Source organism: Psammomys obesus, unplaced genomic scaffold (assembly GCF_907164565.1).
Source record: "Psammomys obesus unplaced genomic scaffold, mPsaObe1.curated_primary_1811, whole genome shotgun sequence".
NCBI classification, from domain to species: Eukaryota; Metazoa; Chordata; class Mammalia; order Rodentia; family Muridae; genus Psammomys; species Psammomys obesus.
The window spans coordinates 30,430,777-30,454,510 of NW_026590062.1; the positions used below are offsets into that span (position 1 = coordinate 30,430,777).

The 23,734-nt window shown below is 42.0% G+C and overlaps 1 protein-coding gene across 2 annotated transcripts in view; it reads left to right on the forward strand.

Annotated features, from left to right (window-relative positions):
* The first annotated feature begins 10,054 nt into the window (after positions 1–10,054).
* Gng2 (G protein subunit gamma 2) overlaps positions 10,055–23,734 on the forward strand; it is a 105,935-nt gene continuing 92,255 nt past the window's right edge. The window contains exon 1 of one of the 2 annotated variants that reach the window (XM_055606326.1): positions 10,055–10,294. The gene's annotated coding sequence lies outside the window, so the exon portion shown is untranslated. Of the gene's footprint in view, positions 10,295–12,419; positions 12,440–23,734 lie in introns of those variants that run through there. The other variant, XM_055606327.1, reaches the window with a different exon arrangement.

Sequence of the window (23,734 nt, forward strand, 5' to 3'; positions counted from 1 at the left end):
AAAGAAAGAAAGAAAGAAAGAAAGAAAGAAAGAAAGAAAGAAAGAAAGAAAGTGAGAAAGACAGAAGAAATGAAAAGAATTCCCCACCCCCCCCAACTCTGGCCTCAAGACAGGACTGTGTGGGTGTTGGCATCATGAATCCGAAAGTTTCCGAGCTTGTGGCTGATGCCACAGAGGGTAGAAGGCTCCTTCTTTCCTTGCTCAGGACACGGGGATCTGACAAGTCAAGCCAGCTTAAGGAAGTCTGTGATCTCTCCTCAGTTACCCTGGGGTAACTCTCTGCTTTCATGGCTGCAGCGGAAACCGAGCTCAGGGTGCTGTCCTGAGAAAAGCAGAAGTTTCTGTTGAGTCTTGTTTCCTGTCACATTTGTTTAGGAGTTGAAAGTAATCAGCTTTCCGATTCAAAATGAATGAGGCTAAGTAAGCATTGTGGTGTCTCTTTTACAGGCCTGGTCCTTAGAGTCTTCAATGAGGAAAATGAGGCAGAATATATGTTTAGTGATAAAGAGGAGTCTAGGCTCCCATCAGGCACAGATTTCACTCCTCCTGGTTTATTAGTGTGACTTTTAGAGAAATACTACCACACAATAAAGTTGAGGAAACACTATTAGCTTTTAAAGGCCTTTTATTGGCAACACTGGAACAAGCCAAGAGATAGGAGTAGAGCATTGCTGTGGCTGTAAAAGCCCTTTTCTTGTAAAAATAAAACAAAACATCTTCCATTTAAAAAACATAGTAGGATGTTCTTTTTCCTCTTAAAATCTGAGATGAGGAAATTGTTGACATTCTCCTCCTCTCTGCAAACTGCCCCTTCCATTCCTCTGTTTTTGTCTCTGTACACAGCTCCACCATCCATCATTCACTTTGAACCTTTCTTCCCCCAACTCTCCTTCTCTAATGTCCAATTTAGCAACAAATTCTCCCAATTTTATTTTGAAAATATACCCAGACTCTCTCCTTCAAGCCTTTATTATCTGTCATCCTGAACCACGCTCCCATAATCCTTCTAAACTAAAAAATAACTGGGGGGTGAGGAGGTGGGGTAGGTGGTGGCACACCCCTTTAATCCCAGCACAGTGGAGGCAGAGTCAGGCAGATCTTTGAGTTTGAGGCCAGCCTGGGCTACAGAGTGAGTTCTAGGACAGCCAGGAATACACAGAGAAAAATCTTTTCGGGAGTGGGGGGAGGGCGAGGAAAGAGTAACTAAATAATATTTAGTTTAAATATACTTAAACTAAAGCATTTAAAAAGTTTCTTATATTTGCAGTTTCCCTTTTTAAAATCTTCATTCTTGTTTTTTCAGGTAATTCAGACCATGCCATGCCCGTCAGTCTTTTCTCCACTTCCCCTCATCACTGTACATCACACTCTCTAAATAACCATCACTACAAAACCCTTTCAAGTGTGGCTGCTGGTGACCTCCCCATCCCAGATCTCTCCTACTTGTGCATTCGTTGACTCTTCGGTATTCCTTGAAAGACATCTGCTGATCCCAGGGCCTTCACACTTGTTTCACCACTCTCCCCTAGAAATGGGAAGGCTTTCTCTCACTTCCCCCAGTTATCTGTTCTAGCCTCTCCAGCCTACTGGAAAACACTCATTCATACCAGCCTGGAAACAGATGGCAGGTGATGTTTGCAAGCATGAACAGTGCTGTGAGCAGGGTGAAGGGAACCACAGCAAGATCCAATGCCATGTCCAGACGTGAAGGGGCTAGTGTTACAGGAGCATAGACAGCTGCAGTCCTGAGATCAGCAGGCATGCCCAGAGGACCGGTGGCTTTTGTGGAAGGAAATCAGAACCAAAGCAGTGTGGTAAGGGACATACTGACCTCACTTTCTGCCCATTGGCCAAACACAGATAGAAAGCAGAGGCAGAAAGAGCCAGAGTGATACAGTGTTATCTCATCATGTGAAGTTCCCCCAACACAGAAGTTGGCAACAATAAGCATGAACTTTTTCTTACAGTTTCTGTGAGTCAGGAATTTGAGAGCTAGTCTTGTATTTTCCAGGCCCTTTCTCACTTATTATAGTCAGAATGTCAGTTATTGGAAAGCTTGCCTTGATTGGCGAATCTGCTGGCTCTTGATCTAGGAGCCTTTCTCTTTCACAGAGCTGCTTGCTCTGTCCTCACAACATGCCACCTGGACTCACTGAATGGCTGGATCTGAGAGGCCAAGCTGGGAGCTTTGGTGCATTTTGTGGCTTAGACTTATAAGTCACACAGCTATGTTCAATACAAAAAAAGGAAGGCGGAAAGAATAATCAGAACAAAGACCCATCTTGAAGATCCTGGAGGCAGAGAGCAGAGCAAAGAAAACTAGGAAAGAATCAGAAAGAGTCAGATGGAAGGGGAGGAGGTCCTCCCCTATAAGTGGACTTGGAAAGGGGCAAGGAGAAGATGAGGGAGAGAGGGAGGGAGGGTGGGATTGGGAGGGAATGAGGGAGGGGGCTATGGCTGGGATACAAAGTAAATAACCTGTGATTAATATAAAAAATAAATAAAAAAGGAAAAAAGAAGAATCAGAAAGAATGGGGCAAGAAAAGATCAAAGCAAAAAAATTCATTTCGGACAGCATCCTTTGAAGACCATCTTTCTTAAAACAGGCCATGTGTTCCTGCCACTCAGTCCCTTGTACTGTTTTAGCTCCCTTCACATGGTTTAAAGTTACCCGACATACATTTATCTGTTAACTGTTTTCTTTGTTGATTCCCTTTCATCATATAGACTTTGTGAAACAAGTGATATAGTCTGTTTCCTAGTAAGATCTTAATAAGTATTTGCAAGTCTGAACATATGATTATATCCAATTTTAGATTAAAAGTAAGGGCTAATAAATGACTACTTCCAGCAATATTTCCATCGCCTTTAAACTGAATTTATTTTCTTCCTTCCCACTGGTAGAGTAAAATCTACTATTCAGTGGACACAACTTTGTCTCTGAGTGCCTTGTCAATAGCTTTGTCACCCATTTGTTGCCATTTTCCCCTCCTCCGTTTCATTTGAAAATTGTGTTGTTTTGTATTGGATGGAAGGAGGTCCTGAATTTTAAAAGCAACTGTTCACCTTTCTCCCTCTTAAAATAAGAACACATTAAACTGTGTTTTGTCTCTATTGGCTATCCTTTTGAGTTATCTTCCTGGAGATATTATTTTAAAGTGGATCCTTAGGAGAAAATTCTTCTTGTCCTTATGGAAATGGGCCAACAGCATTGCAGGAATGTCTGTCCTCTGCAGTACAGATGTGATGCAGAAGATTACAGTTACAGGTGCCAGGAAGACAACAGCTCATAGGAGCAAAGCCAGGTCTTCATGAGGAATCCACACACATGGAGTTTTTCTAGGTGATGGGTTCAAACAAGAGGGCAGCCTCTTAATCAATTGCAGTGAGGTTGTTTTCCTCCTTTAGTCTCCAAAGGCATGCTAGAGATGACCAGGACCAAGTAGGAGAAGCCAGTCCCTCAGTTTATTAAGCCATTTCTCTTGGATGAAGGAGAGAGTCTAGTTATCAAAAGGCATGACTTGATGTCATGGCCACAGAGTCATTGCTGCTCACCAGAGGAACAGAGAGGTCCTCACCAGCAAGCCTCCACCTTCCACACTGTATTCAGGAGCCTTGGCACTTTTCATTATTATTAATAGCAGTATTAATAGTGGTATGTGTATGTGGAGTTTATGGTGCTTGTGCGGGCATCAGAGGACAACTTTTGGGAGCTGCTTCTCTTCTAGGTGAACTCAGGTGGTCAGGCTTGCATGGCAAGTGCTTTACCCACTGAGCCACCTCATCAGCATAGGTGTGGCTCCCATCAGTACTAAATTTCATCATTTACTTAATATGGTAAATAGCCTCTGCTATTTCTGGGGTTCTTCACTCATTCACTTACCAAAGATTGAATGTGTGCTGTGCTTCCTATATACTAGGCACTATGGATATACTGGCTAGTCAAGATAAACTTATTATGACCAATATCTCAAGTGTCTCCTTAAAGTCTGAAGTGTTAAAAGCTTGGTTCGCAGCTGATGAGACTTTATGGAAGTAGTTGGATCATGAGGATCTACTAAAATGTGAGCAGGCTGCCCAGCAAGCTTCTGCTTCCATGCACCCAGCCACTTCAGCCACCATGTTCTTCCCATCGCAATGGACTATACCTCCTGACCATAAGGAGAAATGAATCTCTCATCTCCTAAACTGCCCCTGTCAGGTATGTGGTCCTAGTGACATAAAATTAACCAATATAGCCCTCTGGTTATCCCTGGAAGAGTCCTAACATCTCCCCAGAAGAAAGAGATAGTTCTCACTCTTCACATGCTTTGTCTTGCTAGTTCTTGTGCTGGACAGAGAGACAGAGGCTGACTTGTCCAGCAGTGAAGACCAGCTAGCTACTATTTCTCAAGAAAGGTTAGTTCTTCCTGCTACATCTGACTCTCTTTAAGCCAAGATGATTCTGATTCTCAGTGCCTAGCATCTGGGGTTGATGGCCATGGGAGAGAATGAGCCCACAGTAGACAGATCTGCAAAGGGCATAGTGAATGCTTTTGAAGAACTTTATTGAGGTTTCTACTCCCTTTATCCCCCCCGCAAATGCCTGGTGTTCTGCTCCTTCTATGATAAAATAACAGCTCAAGAATTTACATATTTTTTTCTCCATTGCTACAGCACAGCAATTCAGTGAGTCGTTAAATATCATCTATGCATGTGAAGGAACAAGAGCAATTAGTACACGAACTTACTTCTTCCCATTTCACTCCTCTTTCCTCACCACCCATACATGCCTGCAAGGTGTAGCTTTGTTATCGTGGGTTATGGTTACTCTCTATGGGGCAGAGTGAGGCAGGGACAGAGAGACAGAGTGCAGGAGAGAACTAAGACATGGAAAGAGAATTAAGGAGGGCTTAGCCAGAGAAGGCAAGTCAACTGAAATAGCATAGAACTAACGGGGCATGGCAGGGTGGTGTTGGTAATTAAGGTGGTGTGGTGGCAATGGTGGTGGTGGTGGTGGTTATGCTGGGGTGATGGTGGTGAAGCATGGTAAAGAGATGAGAGAAATAGTTTGGGGATTTGGCATATGAGAGACTTGGGGACAGGTGAGAAATGGTGAAGACTCTGGAGTGTCCAGAAGGGATGTGAGAAGTGTTATTGAGTTGTAATTGGCCTCTTGTAAAGTTCCTCCAGAGATTAGAGTAAGGAATGGCTTTCTTGCCTGTTTTCCATCTTGTTGAATTTTGAAGTTACTTTTTGTTGCCAGACTATGGAATAAGAAATCATCCCAGACTTCTTTATGGCTGCCTATATAACAAATATTCAGAATTTGGTGTGTATATAGCATGGTTTTCTGCAGTTTTCAGGGGAGAGAGGGAGAGGAGAGGGTGGAATTGTTTCTTTACAGTCTGGCTAAGACATTCCTCAGTCTCCTTCCAAGGTTCCCAAAGAAACACAAAAGCCTGAGAATTTCTGCTGTAAGTGTTGCTTCTCCGTATACAAACATCTCTGAAATACCTGCTCCGTTAGCCAAGGAAACACAGAGGAGCCCAAACTGGAGGGATGAGACAGACACTGAGCAGATCAGCATTAAAACCACTGGGTTGAAAGACTGTGAGCAAGGCAGAATGCCTCGCAGAGCAGAGAACCCGCTCAGCTGACATGACTAGGGGAGGGTTTTTTGTTTGTTTGTTTTGTTTTTCCTTTTTCTCACTTCTGTGACAAAATACCAGACAAAGGAAGGAAGGGTCTCTTGTGGTTCACACTTAGAGGCTGCCGTCCATAGTGGATGAAACAGCATGGTGGAGGAAGCATGAAGCATCTGGTCATGGAAAGCAGGAGGGTGTGAGAGCCAGATCTCAGCCTACTTTCCTCCTTTTCCCTTTTAATTCAGTCTGAACTCCCATTCCATGGAATGGGGCTCCCCACCATTCTGGGTGCCCCCCCTATCCCCTGGATAAGCACCTCTGGAAACACCTTCACAGACATATCCTGAGATATCTCCTTTTAAATCTAGCCGGGCTGATGATGAAAATGAACCATCACAGAAGGCTTCTGAGAAAGGGTTTCCAGAATACATCATGGACAGAAGGATAAGGATGTGTCTGGAGATGGGAATAGTAGGTGCCAAGGTACAGAGGTGGTGGGTGGGGGTGGGAAGCAGGCTCTATTACTCAATGTCTACATGAGATCGAAAGAGGCAATAGGGCTGTAGTGTGGACAGATGACATCATGTAGTGTCTTGTGTGCTGTGCAAAGGGGTTTAGGCCTGTATATCTTATGGCATGGGGAGGGCTGAAAGGGAGAGAGGAATGAAAACAAGGCAGTGAAATTGTTAAAGTATCTTTTATTTGCCTAATGTAATTGTCATCTTGTAGGCTTGTCTCAGTCTGCTAACCTAGGACTAGTCCTGGAAGCTTCTAACCTCCATACAACCTAATCTAGACCTAGACTGTTTTCAGTGCCTGAGATTTATTGCTGAATAATCTCACCCTTTCTACCTCTTTCTGAACTCTGGACTGGCTGATTCAACTCCTCTGTTCTGATTCAAACTCTTCTCCTAGCTGATTGATTCAAACTGGCTTCTCTTAGTTTCTGACTGAATTGCTCTTCTTGTCCTCAAAGTAACCCTAGCAAAGTGTTCTAATCTTCTGGCTCCTTCTCATTTTCTGGCTTTTTCTGTCTTCACCTGTGTCTAGCTTATTCTCTCTTCAATCTGTCTCTGTAAAACTCTCCCAGTAAAACTGACTTCTCTCTCTCTTTTTCTGCCTTTCAGTTAGATATCACTTTTGAACATGGATGCTTCTTCCTCCTACAAGCTAACTTTACCTTAATTGTGTGGGATTAAAGCTGTGTACTAAAGGTGTGTCTGCATTCCAGCCAGATCACACAGACCTAAAAGGTCTTTGGATGTGATCAGAGTGGCAATGTTGCTGGATTAAAAATCTCTTTACACAAAATGATCAACTTTTCATTTTGAAACCGTCATTCTGGTGAGGATGACTTAGAAGAGCGGCTGCAGGTAGAATGTACAGTAGGATCATTGCAGTCATACAGGGAAACCCAAGCAGCGAGGACAGAAGGTGGTGGCGGGGGAAGAGAGAGGAGCATCTTGAGTAAAGAGGTAATTTGGAGGTAGCAATCAAAGACTGATTTATTTTGAAATAGCAAAGAAAAAGAGGTCTGAGGTCATCCTAATACTGTGGGTATGATTGGTTGATGTGCCTCATTTAAAAAAAAAGAAAAGGAGACTGTAGAGAGAAGGATAGGCTTCAGATTAAAGTATGCTTAGAAATCCCAAAGAATTTTCTAGCCAGAATGCTCAAAAATACAGGAAAGACTAAGTACAGGCTGAAATGATGTCCTTTGTGTCCTCATCAGCTCCCAGTATCAGAGAAATACAAGAAACATAGCAAGGTATTAATTTCTGCAAACAAGAAGAGTAGCGAATGTTAGAGAGGGTTTCAGACTTTTATCTCTGCATTGATCAAATGTATGAAAGGCAGCTTGTATCTAAGAGATGATGGCATAAACATTTCACCTAAGGTAAAATGAAATAGATACTTTGTAGACTTGAGGTCAGGGTTTCCTATGCTTCGGTTCAGCTCTCACCTGGTTTAATCTCTTCTTCTGGCCAAGCTGCACACCTACACTTGACTTTTGTCTCCTGAAAAAAGAAAAAAAAAAAAAAGCTGCTAGAACTGAAAGCAATGAGGCCAATGACAGGAAGGAGAAAAAATTTAAATTTAGTTTTTTATTTTGAGGAATTTGGTTGGCTTCTCCTGGAGCAGAGTAGATCAACCTACTTGTGAGTTTTATGACCAGAGATGAAAGGATGGATTAGAAGGCAGCAGGACAAATTCCTAGTGATATATTGTTCAAAAGAGATTTTCTTATAAAAGCTTAAATAAAAGTACCAACCTCTTTCTCTTGGAGACACAGAGTGAGAGAGAGAGAGAGAGAGACAGAGACAGAGAGACAGAGAGAAGATTAAAAGTAAAGATCTATCTGAATCCATAGCTAATGTTAGATTTAACTGGTCTAAAAATGACCAAAGTCTTGTTTTTATAATTTCTCCAAACTTTAAACATATGTCCCCTCTCCCTTAGGCTTAGCATCACATATATACGTATATATTTATGTTTGTGTATTAAATATATGTGAGTGATGTATGTTATGTATGTATATAATTTACATTAGAAATTTCTGTAACCTTTGGCATCAGGCATCTTGGATTGGTGGTAACCCATGTTACACTGGAGCTCAGCCAGGTCTTCTTCTAGCACAACACTTCTATTTGTTGCTACTTTAGAGTTGGTTCCTCAGTTTTAATTTGAAAAACAAACAAACAAATGACAACAACTAGAAAAAACTTTGCTTCGTAGTTTTCAGATGTTAGCAAGTTAACATCAGGGTCCCTTACAACAAAAAAGATTTCTAAGAAACTTCATGGAACTTGAAATCAAAACAAAAAGGGAACCTAGATTTGTCTTAGAACATTTCACTGAGACTGAATTCTGTGCCTGCCGGGATGACATGATGTGGTCCCCAAGGTGAGTCAGGAAGGCATACTTGATGAGCCTGCATCAATTTGAGATTTCTAATGTTCCTGGCAGTTTCCTTGCTCGTGAATGAAGGTAGAGCATGACCTTAAAAATACAGTTGGAGATTATTTCTAATGCTTGAGAAGGTTAGCTTTTGAGGCCTGACTTCTGAGGAGGATTTATTATTTACATTTGAGACAGGGTCTCACCATGTAACCCAGAGAGCCTTGAGCTCAAAGCCATTCTCTTGTCTCAGCTACTGAGTACTGAGACTACAGTAGTGAGCTACCACCATCACCTCCCTTCTGGAACAAGGACTCACTTTCCCACCTCACTCCCTCCCACCCCATCTCCCTGCTGGTATTCAAACTGCAGCTTCCCCCAGAGTGTTACTTAATCCAGAGAGAGAATAAGTCAAGCCTTGGCTTAAATTGCTACCCTGAGCAGCAGGGCTCAGCTGTGAGCATGACTGTGGGGAAAGCCAGGGGTATAAAACCTGGTCTCAGTTTGGCTAGTAACTGCCTAAGCCACTTGTCACCTTGGAGTCTCAACCTCTTGTAAATAATATCTGCTAGTATGTGCCGAATATATTCTCTGTTCCAGTAACCATTAGAAGCACCGCATGTCTGGTCTTGTTTAGTTCTCAGATTTTCACTGTGTTTAAATGTGGTATAATCATTTCTATTTTGCAAGTGGGGAAACTGAGGTACATCATAGAAGTTAAGTAATTTGTCTGAGTTCACAGGCAGGCGTGACAGCTCAGGTTCTAACTCTGGTGAACAGGCTGGCAGTAGGGTCTACCTTTATCCATGACACCATCCTGTCTTCTGAATCTATGGGCTCCCCAGCCTTACCAATCTATTCGTGGGTGGTGGAGGAGGGATCTATTTCTGGGCTGGAAATCTAGGCCATTCAGGACCACCCCACTCCTCTTAGACTGTTTTCACTGTTAGGCCTACCTCAGCATTGCAGCACTTGGCTTAGCTCCCATGTCCCAGAAGAAGTCCTGTGGGGCCATTATTTTCTAAGCATATGGGTTAAATAAAATCTCAGTGGTAGGGAGACCTTGGGGAAATAAAGCTCCGGGAAGGTTGGCCACAAAGGAAAAACTCAGCAGCAAAAAACTGTAAGCTGCCTGGGAATGCAGATAGTCCATAAATCAGAAGGAGCTGTGGAGCTTGGCCCGGGATCTCAGGACCAGGGTCTGGTGGGGGCCGCTGGCCCAATAAAACCAGTGGCCGCAGTTCAGAATGAGAAAGCAGTTTAGGTGTTGGGAAGGAGATCCACTGAGGCAGAGTGTGGACACTGTTGGGAGATGAGGACTGGGAAATGAGAAATGGCAGGAGACACAGTGCAGGAGGGGGTGAGGGTGGAGGGGCGTTGGAACAAAGGGGTTCAGGGGAGTTGAGCCAAACTACCATCAGCAGCAAGCAAAGCCACCTGGAGGAAGCCCTGAACCAGAGTGAGAGGCAAACAAGAAAGCTGGCTTGGTTGGAGAGGAGGAAGTGGGAGATGCGCTGCTTCCTGTAGAAATGATGATTGGAGACAAAGCTGGGTGGGGACTCGCGCCTGGGCTGCAGGGGCTGCTACACACACAGACACTCTAGCCAGTTGGTGGGCAGCTCCTACTACGGCTGGGTTGGGCTGCGCTGGGCTGGGCTGGGCTGTTCTGGGCTGGGCTAGGCTGGGCTGGGCTGGGCGGGCCGAGCTCACCACAGATCTGCTCCGCCAGGGGAAGCTGCCCTCTAACCAAGCCTCCGGAACCAAGCAAGGTAAAGGACACGTTTTCCTTATAGCTCCTTTTGCATCCAGATAGAATGACAGTAGTGCCTGTGGATTTTAGGGAAGATATCTTAGGAAAGCAAGGAACGTTACTTCGGGCTTGGGGGAAGTGATTAAGATGGGATTTTTATTTTATTTTTTCCCCAGGAATGATGGTCAGATTTGTGACATATTTTGTCTGGGGTGTGGGGAACCACCCTCAGTGTTTAGGACAAGCTTAGTGTAAGAAGTGGTTTGCTTAGCTGGGCCGGCAGCCAGGCAGGGCTGAGTTGCAGTCAGCTGGGCTGTGAAGCTGCAGCCTGGGCATCCGAGCGTGGCAGACCCTTGTTTTGGGGTGTAAGGAGTGAAAAATGTTAGTACTTTCGTTTGTGTATGTATTTTGCTTGGCCGTCTCTGCAACATGATGGCTGTGGTTTGGCTGTGAGGAGGTTGGGTCCTTTTGTACATAGGTTTTTACCAACAAAGGCTCGGATTTTGCGAGGGAGAGGCAGGGTTACCACTGAGGAACCGGTGCTTCCTCTTTGCTCCGTGCAGCTGCTTGCAGGGTAACCTCAGAGCTCTTTGTCAGTAGGTCTTACCCTAAAGTTGCATCCTCATTTAAAGGACCGTGGCCGGATGAGGGACCTTAACTTGCCGAAAATCGGCCCCCGGTGTGTGAATGGGTTTTATGCCTGTTTGTATTTTATTCCTCTCTAGATTAAAGCGATTGTTAATTCCAGTTAGAGAGATAATATCAAAGTGATCTGGTTTGTTTCCTTGTCTGTGTATGCTGTACGCTGAAGTAATAGAATCAGAATACAGTTTTTATTCTGTAATATTTCCTAAGCAGCGAGTGCTGATAGTGAGCCTGGGACGGAAACTCGTTCGCGTTTATGAATGATATATGTAAAAGTGCAATAAAGAATCTAACGGGCTTGAACTGAGATTATGAGTTTTCTTTGGCAGAACATGTAAGACAAACAGTTAAACTGTGGCATAATTAAAAAAAAATCTTCAACACAAAGTGTGGTTAAGCATAAGAGAGCATCGATTACAATGATTTTTACTTTTTTGTATAATGAAAGGAGATAATTTTTCAAAGCAAAAAAAGAACCTCGGGCGGTGGAATGTAAACAGCACAGCGGCATGTTTGAATACTCATGAATTAGTAAAATACAAGTTTGTTTTTTTTAAACAACCAAATATACCAATTGAGAAGGTATGTATTTTTGTGATAAAACCATTGTCAGTTGAAGAAGCCATGCGCTTGGGATTCTGTTTTGTTTTGTCATTTTTCTGAAATTTAATTTGGCTTCTCAGAATTTGTGGAGTTAGCAGTGCATTTTTTTGAAACAGGAAGCTTTCGTATCTCAGAAGAAATGAATTTCTATTTTCCTGGGTATGTGTAGGAGTTGCTGGAACCATGGGGCTCTTGGGAAGGATTTCTTGAATTTAATCAAAGCAAGTCGTGTTAGGAGTCCACAATCCCCATTGCATCCTAAAGCAAAGCATGTAGCCCTATTCTTCTGGATGAAGACCTAGCTAGATCTGGAACCTGGCGATCAGGCTGTGTGTCTCTGAATGATAGAGAAGCTGGGCCTCCCGGCTACTGGATCTGTCTACAGCCCGAGTTTCTCAGATGATGCCAACACCCTGCTTTGTTTGGGGATGTCTTGAAAACATGTGCTACTCCTCCCATGTGTCTCACAGGAGACTGAGATGATGAAACCGTAGCCAGTAGGCATAGTAGAGTCAAGACCACCTTCCCCCATCCCCCCTCTGCTATCTTTCTGAAAGCAACGGAGAGATGCCTATTTTCTTCTGCACAGCACAAAACACTTTCTTAGTTCTTAAATTTCAGCTTGAGGCAGAACGTGAGTGAGAGACTGCACATCAGTAAGGATGAGGGCAGAATTCGTTCTTAAGCAAGAAATGGATGGGTGTGCTTCTACGATGCAGAATGAGACTGTTCCCACCGTTTTGGCCATAGAGATTCCTAACAGGCGTTCTCTTGCTCAGGGTATTGGTGGCTGTAGAGGGAGTCAACAAACACTGAAATTTTAATTATGTATATGTGTGTTTCCTGACATATGGTCAATGACTAAATGGAAACGTGACTCATTACTTGATGGCCAGCGCTGAGCTTCGTGTGATGGGTATGTACTGATGTGTTTAGCGGAATAACTTTTTTTGTCTGCTCCACTAACTTTTAAGTCTAAAAGTAGAAAACCTGTTCACAAAAGATGAGTGTGAGGAAAAGAAAGGAATGCTGGAGAGCACCAGGAACACAGGCTTTGGAAGCAGAACGGTGTGCCTTTGACTCCTGCCATTGCCTTGTTCTACTTGACTCAGTCCATTCACTTGTGAACCTTAGTTTCTTCCTGGTGAAAAAGGGATAACAGCACATAGTCAGAGTTTCATGTGGGTTAGCCTTTTCTTTTGTGTGTGGATAAGTGAGTGCCGGGTACAAAAAGATGTTCAAGTGTCACTTTGTCCTTCTGTCATGGCATCAGGAAAAGTTAGCTTAGACTTGGCCTCTGCCCCTGCCTCTGAGAATGGCGATTTCTTTATTGTAAAAGAATATTCACAACACAAAATGTCTCATTTTAATAACCTCTAAACATGCAGTTCCGTAGCATTAAGTATAGTCACATTGTTATGTTATTTTGCCACCATCCACCCCCTGTGGAATCACAAAATGTTTCATGATGAACTTAATTCATCTTCTGTAGTATCTCCAAGGTTCATCCGTGTTGTAGCACATGCGAGCGTCTCCTACCTTTTTAAGCTGAATAACATTCGTCTATCACCTGTGGTTTGGCCATCCATCCCTTGATGAATACTCGGACCAGTTTTTGCTATCACGAACAGTGTCGCCATGCCCGTAGGTGTGTAGAACCCCTGGCTCCTGTGTTCAGTTTCTGAGGAGCCTCCATATTGTTTTCTCCAGCAGTTACACAATTTCACGGTCCACCAGTAGGGAACAGTGGCTTTAGCTCACCCACCTCTTCATCAACACCTGCGGTTCGCTCTTTTCATTTATTGTTTCAGTAATCGCTACCCTAGGGTGAAGTGGAGTCTCTTTGTGATTGGATTTGCATTTTCCTGTGTCTATGGTCACAGAGCCTCATACCCATCCCATCTTGCAAGAGCAGATCTCATGTGATTGACATTTTCCCAGTGGTTTTCATTTTTCATTTGCCTTTTGGCCACTGGTATATCTTCTGTGAAGAAACGTCTATTCAAACACTTTACAATTTTGAATGTAATTCTTTTTCTATTTTTAAAAAAAAATCAGTTTTTTTTACCTTGTAAATTATATGTGTGTGCGCATGTGTGTGTGAATATGAGCACAGGTGCTCACAGAGGCCAGAAGTTGTCAGATCCCCTGGAATCGGAGTTACTGGAAATTGTGAGCTGACTGACATGGGTGTGACAGACTATCTCAAAAGCCAGGGTGATGGCTCCTGAGGAACTAGACCTGGGGCGCCCTTCTGGCATACACTCATACCTTCCCACGTGAACATGTACACACGTAAACACTGAGCACAACCACAACACAGCACAATCAGCAGCGGAGGGTGCTCAGTTATCTTTGAGCGATTGCGTGCTTCTTTGAGGTAGTTTTACTGCAGAGGTTTGAAATAAGGCAGACGGGGCCTTTTATCCCTGGGCAAGTACGAGTAATAGCGCTTAGTGGGAAGACAGGAAGACTAGTCAGAGTCTTAACTGCTTCATTGGCCTAGTTGGCCTCAGGCATTCATTCTTCCCATCAGCTCCCATGTGTCTAGTCTCTGAGGCAGAACAGAGAGCCTGGAAAGTAGGTTGCTTGCTTCTTCTTGGTATTTACCACCTGTTAGCAGGTAGTTGTTTCTTAAAAGATCCTCCCATATCCCAGCCCCCATCTTCACTCTCTTTCTCTTTTTTCTCTCTTTCTTTCATTTCACTTTCACTCTCTCTCATGCATCACAATGAAATCTGTACAGCTCCCAACCCTACTCACTTTATTCCTTACCCTCTTTTTTTCTAACGTGTTGTAGGCATCCTCAATTCTTATTACTTCAGATTTTCTGTTTGTCTTCATTTGTCTTAGTCTGTTCTGACTGCAGTAACAAATGACCACAGACCAAGCAATTTATAAACAACAGAAATTCATTTCTCCCAGCTCCTGAGCCTAGAGATCAGAGATCATGGGACCAGCAGATTAGGTGTTTGGTGAAGAACTATTTTTCACCAGAGATATCTTCTTGTGGCCTTAAGTTCCTGAAGGCCTTCTCTACCTTCTCTAACCCCAGTGCAACTATGGGGGGGGGGTGTTTACATATAAATGAGGATAGGAGTACAAATAGCCGGACCAGAGTCATTTATTCTGTCTTTGTCTTCTTCTTCTTCTTCTTTTTTTTTTTTTTTTTTTTTTTTTTTGCCTTTCCTTCAGAGGAGGGTATATCTTCTGCTCATACTCTGTCTGAAACTGTGCTCACAACCATCTTTTTACACCTCAAATCCATCCCTCCGCTGATGCTCTGGCTACTGATGATTAATACTCTCTTTTTTTTCAATTTTGACATATAAAAACTCAGTCTCAGCATTGTCTTCACTAAGCAAACTGAGTGGCTGTAAGCTGGAAAACTCTTGCAATTGGGATTGGAGGTAGAGCCTGATACTGCCTACTCGTTTCTAAGATGATAACATTCTCTTGGTTCAGGGCCTCTTGGTCTCTAGTGGGACTGGTTTGTTCTTCCTCTAGATTATTTTCCCTACTTCCCTTCTGTATTTCATCTTACAGCCATGCTTCTGCAAGGAGTTAGATTCCAACTGTTCCACAGGCTCAGTTCAGGGTTATGTCTTCTCTGAAGCAGTCACTGTTTTCTTCTCCTACTTCCCAATTAAACAACAGTATTTTTTCTTCCATCATTATCTGTTCTTACATCACAACATTTAGCTCATTCTGGTGTGTATATTAATTTTTCACACGTACTCCCCTTTTTAACAGTGCAGTAAGCACTTTGAGGATAGCAGTTACATTTGGTTTTGTCTCTGTTTCCCTCATAGCATACAGTGCATTTTTTTTTTTTTATCATTTAGTCATCCAGTTATCTAATGAACTTTCTTGAGTGACTCATATTTTTGATGCAGTGTGAGCTAGACATAGCACTTGTTCTCTGGGCACTCACAGACCACTGGGGGGAATCGTCAGATACAGAAATAATTTCAGTTCTGTCCACAAGTCTGAAATGAATGTCTATCCTGTGCCACTTGGCCTTTGAGATGCCAGGGGACAAAACCAGCTGATTCTTGCTTTTCTGGGAATGTAAACTCTAGTTTTGAGAGCGACACAATATACACATAAACCAGAGGCTTATAGGTTTGGTTGCACATTGGGAATTACAAGGGGTACTTTGAAGAAAAAAAAAAGCTGTGTCCCAGCTTCACCCCACTGTGAAGTCGGAGTTGTCCAGAATTGGAAACCAAGGGCAGAGACAAATCACAACACAAGAAAATCTCAGCTACAACTGTGTGCTGTGTTTGATGAAATGTGTGGCGTTTGTATCAGTTGTATGTATGATGGAGGTGGTGATGGGGATTTAGTGGTTTTGTATTTTTTTTTTTTTGCTTGTTTGTTTGTTTTGTTTTTGGTAAGTCCAGAAGGCTTCTGAAGAGGTGACATTAAGGAAGCAGGCATGTGAAGCTCCAGGCTGTACAGTGTTTCCAAGCAGAAAATACAGCACCTTTCTGAAGTAAGGATGAGGTGAAGTCCCAGAAGCTCTGCACCCTTCCTCTCACTTAAGCAGGGTGACCTACAGACTCTCTCCTACTGGAAACAGCTTTTCAGTTAACCTAGACAGAATGCTTGACTACTGTGTTGAGTACTTGGCCTGGGTTAGATTTTATTTAGGTCAAATTGATTTGATCAGTCAGAAAGACTTCCTCATTTAATTATAGATTTTTTTTTTCTGTGCTGCAATCAACTCAAGAGGGCTTGATGTCTGAAGTAAACACTATCCTTATTTTTTAAAAAAAATAACCTTAGATATATGATACTCACATCTTAGATGAATAAAGAAGAGCAAGCAATGATTTCTGCTCTTGTGTTTGGGTAAAGCAGCAAAATCCCTTACAGAGGAGCCATTCAAGCCACACGGAGTAAAGCACCCCACCCCATTAGGAAGGGATGACAGCACTGCCCTCAACAAGCCTGTTAAGAACCAGCATTTGAGGAGTATTCAATTTGTGTCCTCTATATGTTTTTAACTCATCTTGAAATTAAGCAAATTATTTTTTTGTTTGTTTGTTTGTTTTCTGCCACATTATTTTGAGCTGCTGGTGAAAGGGACAAAAAAAGCTGTTGCTTAAATGGAAACAATAGGAAATTTATCTCAAGATCCAGAATCTGTTATTTAGCAGCTGGGCAGTGTCATGAACTCTTTTATTCCTTCCACTTTGACATCCTCAGCATGCTGGTTTGTTCTCTCAGGCCAGATCCTCTCACTTTGTAGAAATGCCTGCTAAAGTCCAAATTGGGCCGCTCAGGGTCCACAGGCACAGCTGAGGGCTTATATCCTCATGAAGCTTGTTTGTTCATTTGTGTCAGCGTCTTACTCAGTATACCAGAGAGTCCCAGAGCTTACTCATCATGTAGTCTACCCACAAACATGTGACAGACAACCTTTTTGCCAAGCCAGTAGCTGCTGGGATAATAGATAGGAGTCACTATACCTGTCACTCAGGTACTTTTTAAACCTGAAAAACAGCTAGTGTGGTCACTTGTATGCTGAGGAAGAATGGACAGGAATTTCTCAAGTATGAGACTAGCCTGGCTACACAGGGGAGTCAGGGCCTGAGAAGCTGTGTGGACAGATCCGGTCTCAACAAATGAGGGCTGGAGATGTCTTTATCATAGAGCACTTGCCTGTATGCCCAAGATCCCATATGTGCTCCATAACACTGCAAAAGAAAGAGGTGAGGAGATTAAAAAAAAAAAAAAAAAGGCCTCTCCAGCTGATTTCCCCTCCTGACTCATACATGACCATGCAGAAGGAACCATGTGTTTGGCTAATATGTGCGTTTCCTACCAGAGGCCTTGAAGCAGCCCAACCTCTGTGAAAAACATGGGTCACTAGAACCCAGAAGAAAGGTCCACTGCTATTAACAAAACAAAGAGCTGTTTTTTAATATATTCTGCTACTGTTAGTTCCATTTTGCAAATGAGAGTACTAAGACTTGGGAAGATCAAATATCCTCCCCAAAACACACAGCTTGATCTGAGTCATTGAGAGCAACATGCATGTACACACATCTACACACACACACACACACACACACACACACACACACACACACACACAATTCAATTGGTTCTCTAAATAAAAGCCAGCCTGAGTAATGAGCTCAGAGGCCAAGGATGCTGTGACTAGTGTCTGTCCCACTTAAATGAGAAGCCTGTTTTCTCCCGAAGTGTATATTTTGTTGATTATAGAGCCTGTAAGTGAGGCTTAAATGATCTGGCATTTCTGATTACAAGTTACTTAGACAATAGATTCCACTTTTTAGCTCCAGAGGCAAGCCCACGGTTTGTCTCTCTTCCTACTTTCTACTCAGGTGTTGTATTTCTGAGGCAAAGACATTGCCCTGCAGCGGTGGGGAAGAGGGAGTTTCAGTGTTGTGACAGCTTACCACTAGCATGCGTTTCTGTGTGTTCTCATCCTAACAGACAGGCGATGGTGGGAGTGTGCTTTCTCTGCAGTCGATGATGGAGTGCCTCCTACTCTTATATTTGCATTTTCAAACAGAAAAAAAGTTAATTTCTAGGCTTTGCCAACAGAACCCTGTTTAAGAAAGGCGTTTCTGATCTGTGTTGAGACATATAAGAAAAAAAATTACATAGGAACAAAAACCTCACTGTCATTTTTGAGGGTTTCTTTGGAATCTTTGGAGTAAACTGATCTCTTGCTTTTTTTATTAAGCCATTTCACTAACCATTTCCTTTAAGCAAAAAAAAAAAGTTGATATTAAACAGGTTTAATATATATGTATAAAAGTAAGCAAAGCCAGGCGTGGTGGCGCATGCCTGTGATCCCAGCACTCTGAGAAGCAGAGGCAGGCAGATCTCTGTGAGTTTGAGGCCAGCCTTATCTACAAAGTGAATCCAGGACAACCAAGGTTACACAGAGAAACCCTGTCTCGAAAAACAAAAAACAAAAACAAAACAAAAAAGTAAGGAAAGATGAAAATTTCTAGGTTAAAATAAATATATTGGTCCAATCTTTTTTTATTATGTCCTACAATACTCCAAAACACAGCACTGTAGAAAAATAAGAGTGTAAGGCTTAGCATATAGGAGTTTAGTTAAAGGAAATTTCTGTGGAGTCAGAATCACTTTTAGTTGCTAATCTTTCTATGCCTGGGTTTCCTCATCTGATGGATATAAATTATCTATTTGTCATATGCCTAAACTATAGTGGCTATTCCAGAAGGAGAGATAGCCCTATAAGGGCTATATTGCTACAAACCTGATGGAGAGTGTCTTTTAGTTTAACCGAGGACTTCTTACCAATGTCTATCAGAAGAAATCATTCTCACCCAGTCCGTGTGCATCGCTGGAATCTGGAGTCAGCTGAGGAAGCCGGTTTCCTGGCAAAAACAGCTGTCAAGGCTCTGATTTAATGAAGTGTTAATCTGAGATTTGAACTGTTTATCTAGGTGGCTGTGGGTTTATCCATAATCACTTCCAATTTTCCTCCCAGCTTGTAGAGACTCACACTGCCCAACCCTGCTTTTGTTAGGTGCGACCAGGTGCCTGGCATTGGCTCCAGACAGGTAAGCAGTGTGGAACACGTCATTTGTAGAAAGAAGCTGTAAGAGCCATATATGAGCATATTCCCTGGCTCCTGGCAGTGGTGGGAAGACAGACAGACAGCAATGGCAGCCACACTCCAAAGGTTGGATGTGAAAGTAAAGACAGCGTAATGCGCTCTCTGTACTGACCTGAAATGACTGTGGAGTGAGAGCGATAAACAGGCTTTGCTGGGTCTGCAGGGCTGGTATCACAGTGCAGTTCAATTCTGACTGATAGTCCCTTTGGCTTTCCCTTTGAACCACTGGGGCAGTTATTGGCATTAGTACATAAAACATGTACGTAATTCTGAAGATAGTAATTTCAAATGCCCATCTTGTAGCATTTGTGCATATATAATGTTGCTAAAGGGTAAGATAATTAGGCTTATGTAAATAATTTATGTTCTAATTTCTTTTTGAAATAAGGCTTATTTCCATTTCTCACAGAGGACATTGGTATGCTAAAATTCATGGCTTTCTTTGATGGAGCCAATAGTAGTACAAAAGCCAGACCTGTGGTGCTCAGTTCAAGAGGGTTCTACCCACAAAGGTGCCTTGTGTTCAAAGAGAGGGGAAGAGGTAGGCCAGGCCATGGGCCTCTGTCTGGAGCAGGTGTCCCTAAGCCCCACTGTCATGTCCCAGCGTCAAAGAATGATTCATAGTTTTAACGGGCATAAGTGGTGTTTATTAAATAGATAGAAGTCATTTTCATTTCTTTAAATATCTGGATTCTTTCATGTTCTAGTTTTAAAAATAAATTATTTACCATGGGACATACATGTAAAATACCTTGATATTAAGATTTCTAATTATTCTGTAACAGCTTGTGCTCCTGGATTTAAGTTATTTTGTTTGGTATTTATTTTCTTTCTTTTTTCTTTTCTTTTTTTTTTTTTTAAGATTTATTTATTTAATTATATATACAATGTTCTGCCTGCCTGTGTGCCTGCACAACAGAAGAGGGCACCAGATCTCATTATAGATAGTTCTGAAACACCATGTGGTTGCTTGGAATTGAACTTAGGATGCCTGAGCGTCGTAACCTCTGAGCCATCTCACCAGTCCTGTTTGGTATTTCTTATTAAATATTTTATTTCACCTGCTTGTCTCTAAAACTACTTTATGGAATACTTGAATTATTTAAATGAGGAAGAGATGAATTATTTCCCATAGACAAATTTAAATTAATTTCATTGTAAACCTGATGTACAAATAGATTAATATTGGAACAGAAAAACTGATTCTTTTTTTCTTTCTACTCCTGTTTTCTCTCTCTTTTCTCTCTCTCTCTATCTGTTTATTGCTTTTTGTTTTTTCATCTTCAAGGAGAAAGGCCTATTTGACTTTATGGATCTCTCCTCATAGCAATAAATATGCTAATAAGAGTGAAAAATGCAACAAAACAAAACAAAACAAAAACCTCTAAATGGATTTTATAAACGAGCCAGAAACCTGTGTCTGGGTCTTCTGGGGAACAACCTGTGACTCATTGCAACAAACACACTCATAATCTCATAAAGTGCATGTGGTTACCATGGTAATTAGGCCTGTTGAGCTCCCTTGCATTTCTATTCCTGCAGAGGGAAGAAAGCGAGAAAAACTGTGAACTCTGAACTTGGACTATCGGCTTCGGCCTACCCACTGTAGGAGAGAGTTTAGGGGTTTCCCTTGAACACACTGGCATAGTCATCCTGGAGGGAAGGGGAGAGACCTGGGCTCCCACTCCTCTGGTTGTTATTGAAGACAAACTTGCCCTATTAGTGTTGGAGATTGCAGTTCACAAGGGGGAAAAGGACCGATTAGCACTCTGTGGGTGAAGGAAAGGACAGATAGTTTCTTTAGCTAATAGATAATTACAGGTATGTCTCTAAGGTCGACCTGGTGAAATGCTTTGAGTGTCTGTGCACAGGGCTCTAATGATCTCCTGAAAGGCACTGAATGCCTCTGGCATATCATTATTGCAGATTTAAATGATTCTCCCTGTACTACCCAGTTAGAGGCCGATTTTATGTCTCTGATGTGATTCATACACGAACCTGCTGTCTTTTCTTTATTTCTGGACTGGATTTGACTCCCTTATATCAGGCATCCGTCTTATAATGAAGACCCATGGGTCTCCAAGGAGACCACCAAACTTACAGAAGTTCTGCTAAATCTGTTAGTGCTCTTAAGGAAACCAAAATCAAAGCACACGCTTGTCTGATGGACATCCAAGATGTCCAGAGCCCACCCAGTTAGTGGAATCTTATAGAAGTCACTCATTTTGATTCTATTGAAGAAAAAGCAGAGCCATGAGGCAAAGGCATGAGGACACACATAGAACTTTCCAAACTCAACCTTCATGAGCCTGGGCCATCCTCACATGTGTGATTATCATGTATTTGCTGGAATTTAATCCTTTAGACCATGGCTCTCTAAGGTAGATTTTATATAGGGTTCTATTAGAATTTCCTCATTCCAAAGGCTTGGAATCAGGTGAAGTGTGCCACCTACTGGTTCTAAACTATGTTTTTATTCTTACTCTCATAGGTCGAAATAATTATCCAATCTTTATTCTAGATTTGATCGTCTTAACATTAGTAAATAAAACTTGGTTTGGGCCAGTAAGATGGCTTGAGGGCTAAAAGCATTTGCTGCTAAACCGGAGGACCAGAATCAGACCCCTATCTGGAGAAAGAACTGACTCCTGAAAGTTGCCCTCTTGGCTTTCCCACATGCGCTGTGGTGTGCGTGCTCATATTCAGACATGTGCATACACACTGGAAAAAAAAAACATACAAAATAAATACATTTTTTGAACATAATAATAAACCTAAGTTAGTATTTTAATGGTCATCAAAGCAATTCATGGAGAACATTAAAAATTGAGAAATAATACTGTACATTATGAATAACAAAAGTAAGAATATTCCCATTTATTAAGTTTGTTTTTGGTTGAACTAATTGATGTAGCAGGGATCTGATTTTACAGCGGCTGAAGGAAGTTAGAAAGTAATTATTTCTTTTTAACAGAAAAACCCAGAGGTGAATGACCTTGGCCAGGATGTTCTATGATTTTCTTCTTCTTGTGGTCTGAGGTGGCTTGTTACAAGGATTCAGCAGGAAAGGAGAAGGAGAAAGATGCACCCACAGTTACACATACTACCTTTGCAGTTCTCCCATCAAACTCTGTTGCATGGCTGCACATCTAGCAGCAAGGGAGACTGGGAAAATAAACTTTTCTTAACATGTACAGGAATGTAGTCTTTCTCAAAATACCTTAGTTTTGTACTCACCCAATGTGAGATGATAAAATGCCTATAGGATAAAACAAAATACATTAAATAATGAAGACAGTTTAACATAGCATTGGGCTACTATTTAAAGAATGTTCGACAGCAATACTTTGGGATGAGATGTCTAATAAAAGACTCTAGTAAATGATGAAGGGCAGGCAGCATATACAGTGTGGATACTTTGGGCAAAGAGATGATTAGTATCCAGGGCAGGACTGAGGGAATCAGAATGGTGTAATTTAAAGCATGAATTATTCATTCCTAGAATTTTCCATTTTCCATGACTGCAAGTAACTTAGAATAAATAAAACCTAGAAGAACGAATTTTAAATGGTCTACAGGATGCACAAAGTTATATGTTAGGGAAGGAGCTGACATTACACCATAGACAACATCTTGTATTTGTGTTTCTTAACTATACCAGGTGCATTTTATTTTTCTTATAGCTTAAATTTCTTGCATCTGGGCTGGAAATGAAGCTCATTGATAAGAGTTCTTGCCTAGAATGTGCAATAAATACCCTCCCACCTCCCTCCACCTTGCCCTAAAGTCTCATATTCATCATCAGTTCACAAAATAGGGTTTCCTTTGCATAGGAAGTGGTATTGTTGATAATTAGGCTATTTCTTACACCTTCATAATAATTTTTGTCTGTAGCTGTTGTTAGAATCCAGGAGTGGAATTATTAAAATGATGATTGAGAACACATCTTGATAAATAGTACCAAACTGCTTTCCAGGGACTTGTGCCAATTTACGCTATCAGCAATAATATATGAGCCCACACCTCAGGACACCCTCACTCAGGCTTATTTTCTAAGTTCCACTTAGTCATTGTTATCCCCAGGGTTCAATCTCTGAAAAGAGGTGTGTGTGTGTGTGTGTGTGTGTGTGTGTGTGTGTGTGTGTTTTCCCTTGGCTTGTTTTCTTTTCCTTTACTGTCATTAATCACTAGATAATGACTTTCTTTTTTTAATAACTTTGGCTCATTTAAAAACATGTGGGCCCTCCTAGCACTCTGAGAATACAGTTGACTGGGTTGAGATTGAAACCTACATGCCAGTCTCACACAGTGTGAGATCTCTGGAAACACTGATGTTCATTTAGTCTTATAACCCGTTATGACTTGACTTCCACCCTCAGTCATTGTCCTCTTGGTAAGATACATTTTTCTTCTGAGTCAGAATAAAGTAGGAATGAACCCCAAAGCTTTGGAGTGGGTGCTCTAAAGAGTTCCAAGAGGAAGGAATCTCTTTCTTGTGGGAAGCTTAAAGATACTAGGCATAAATAATCTGATTCAGTTCAAATTCATAGGAGCATTAGCAGCAAAGAGTGCAGCTGC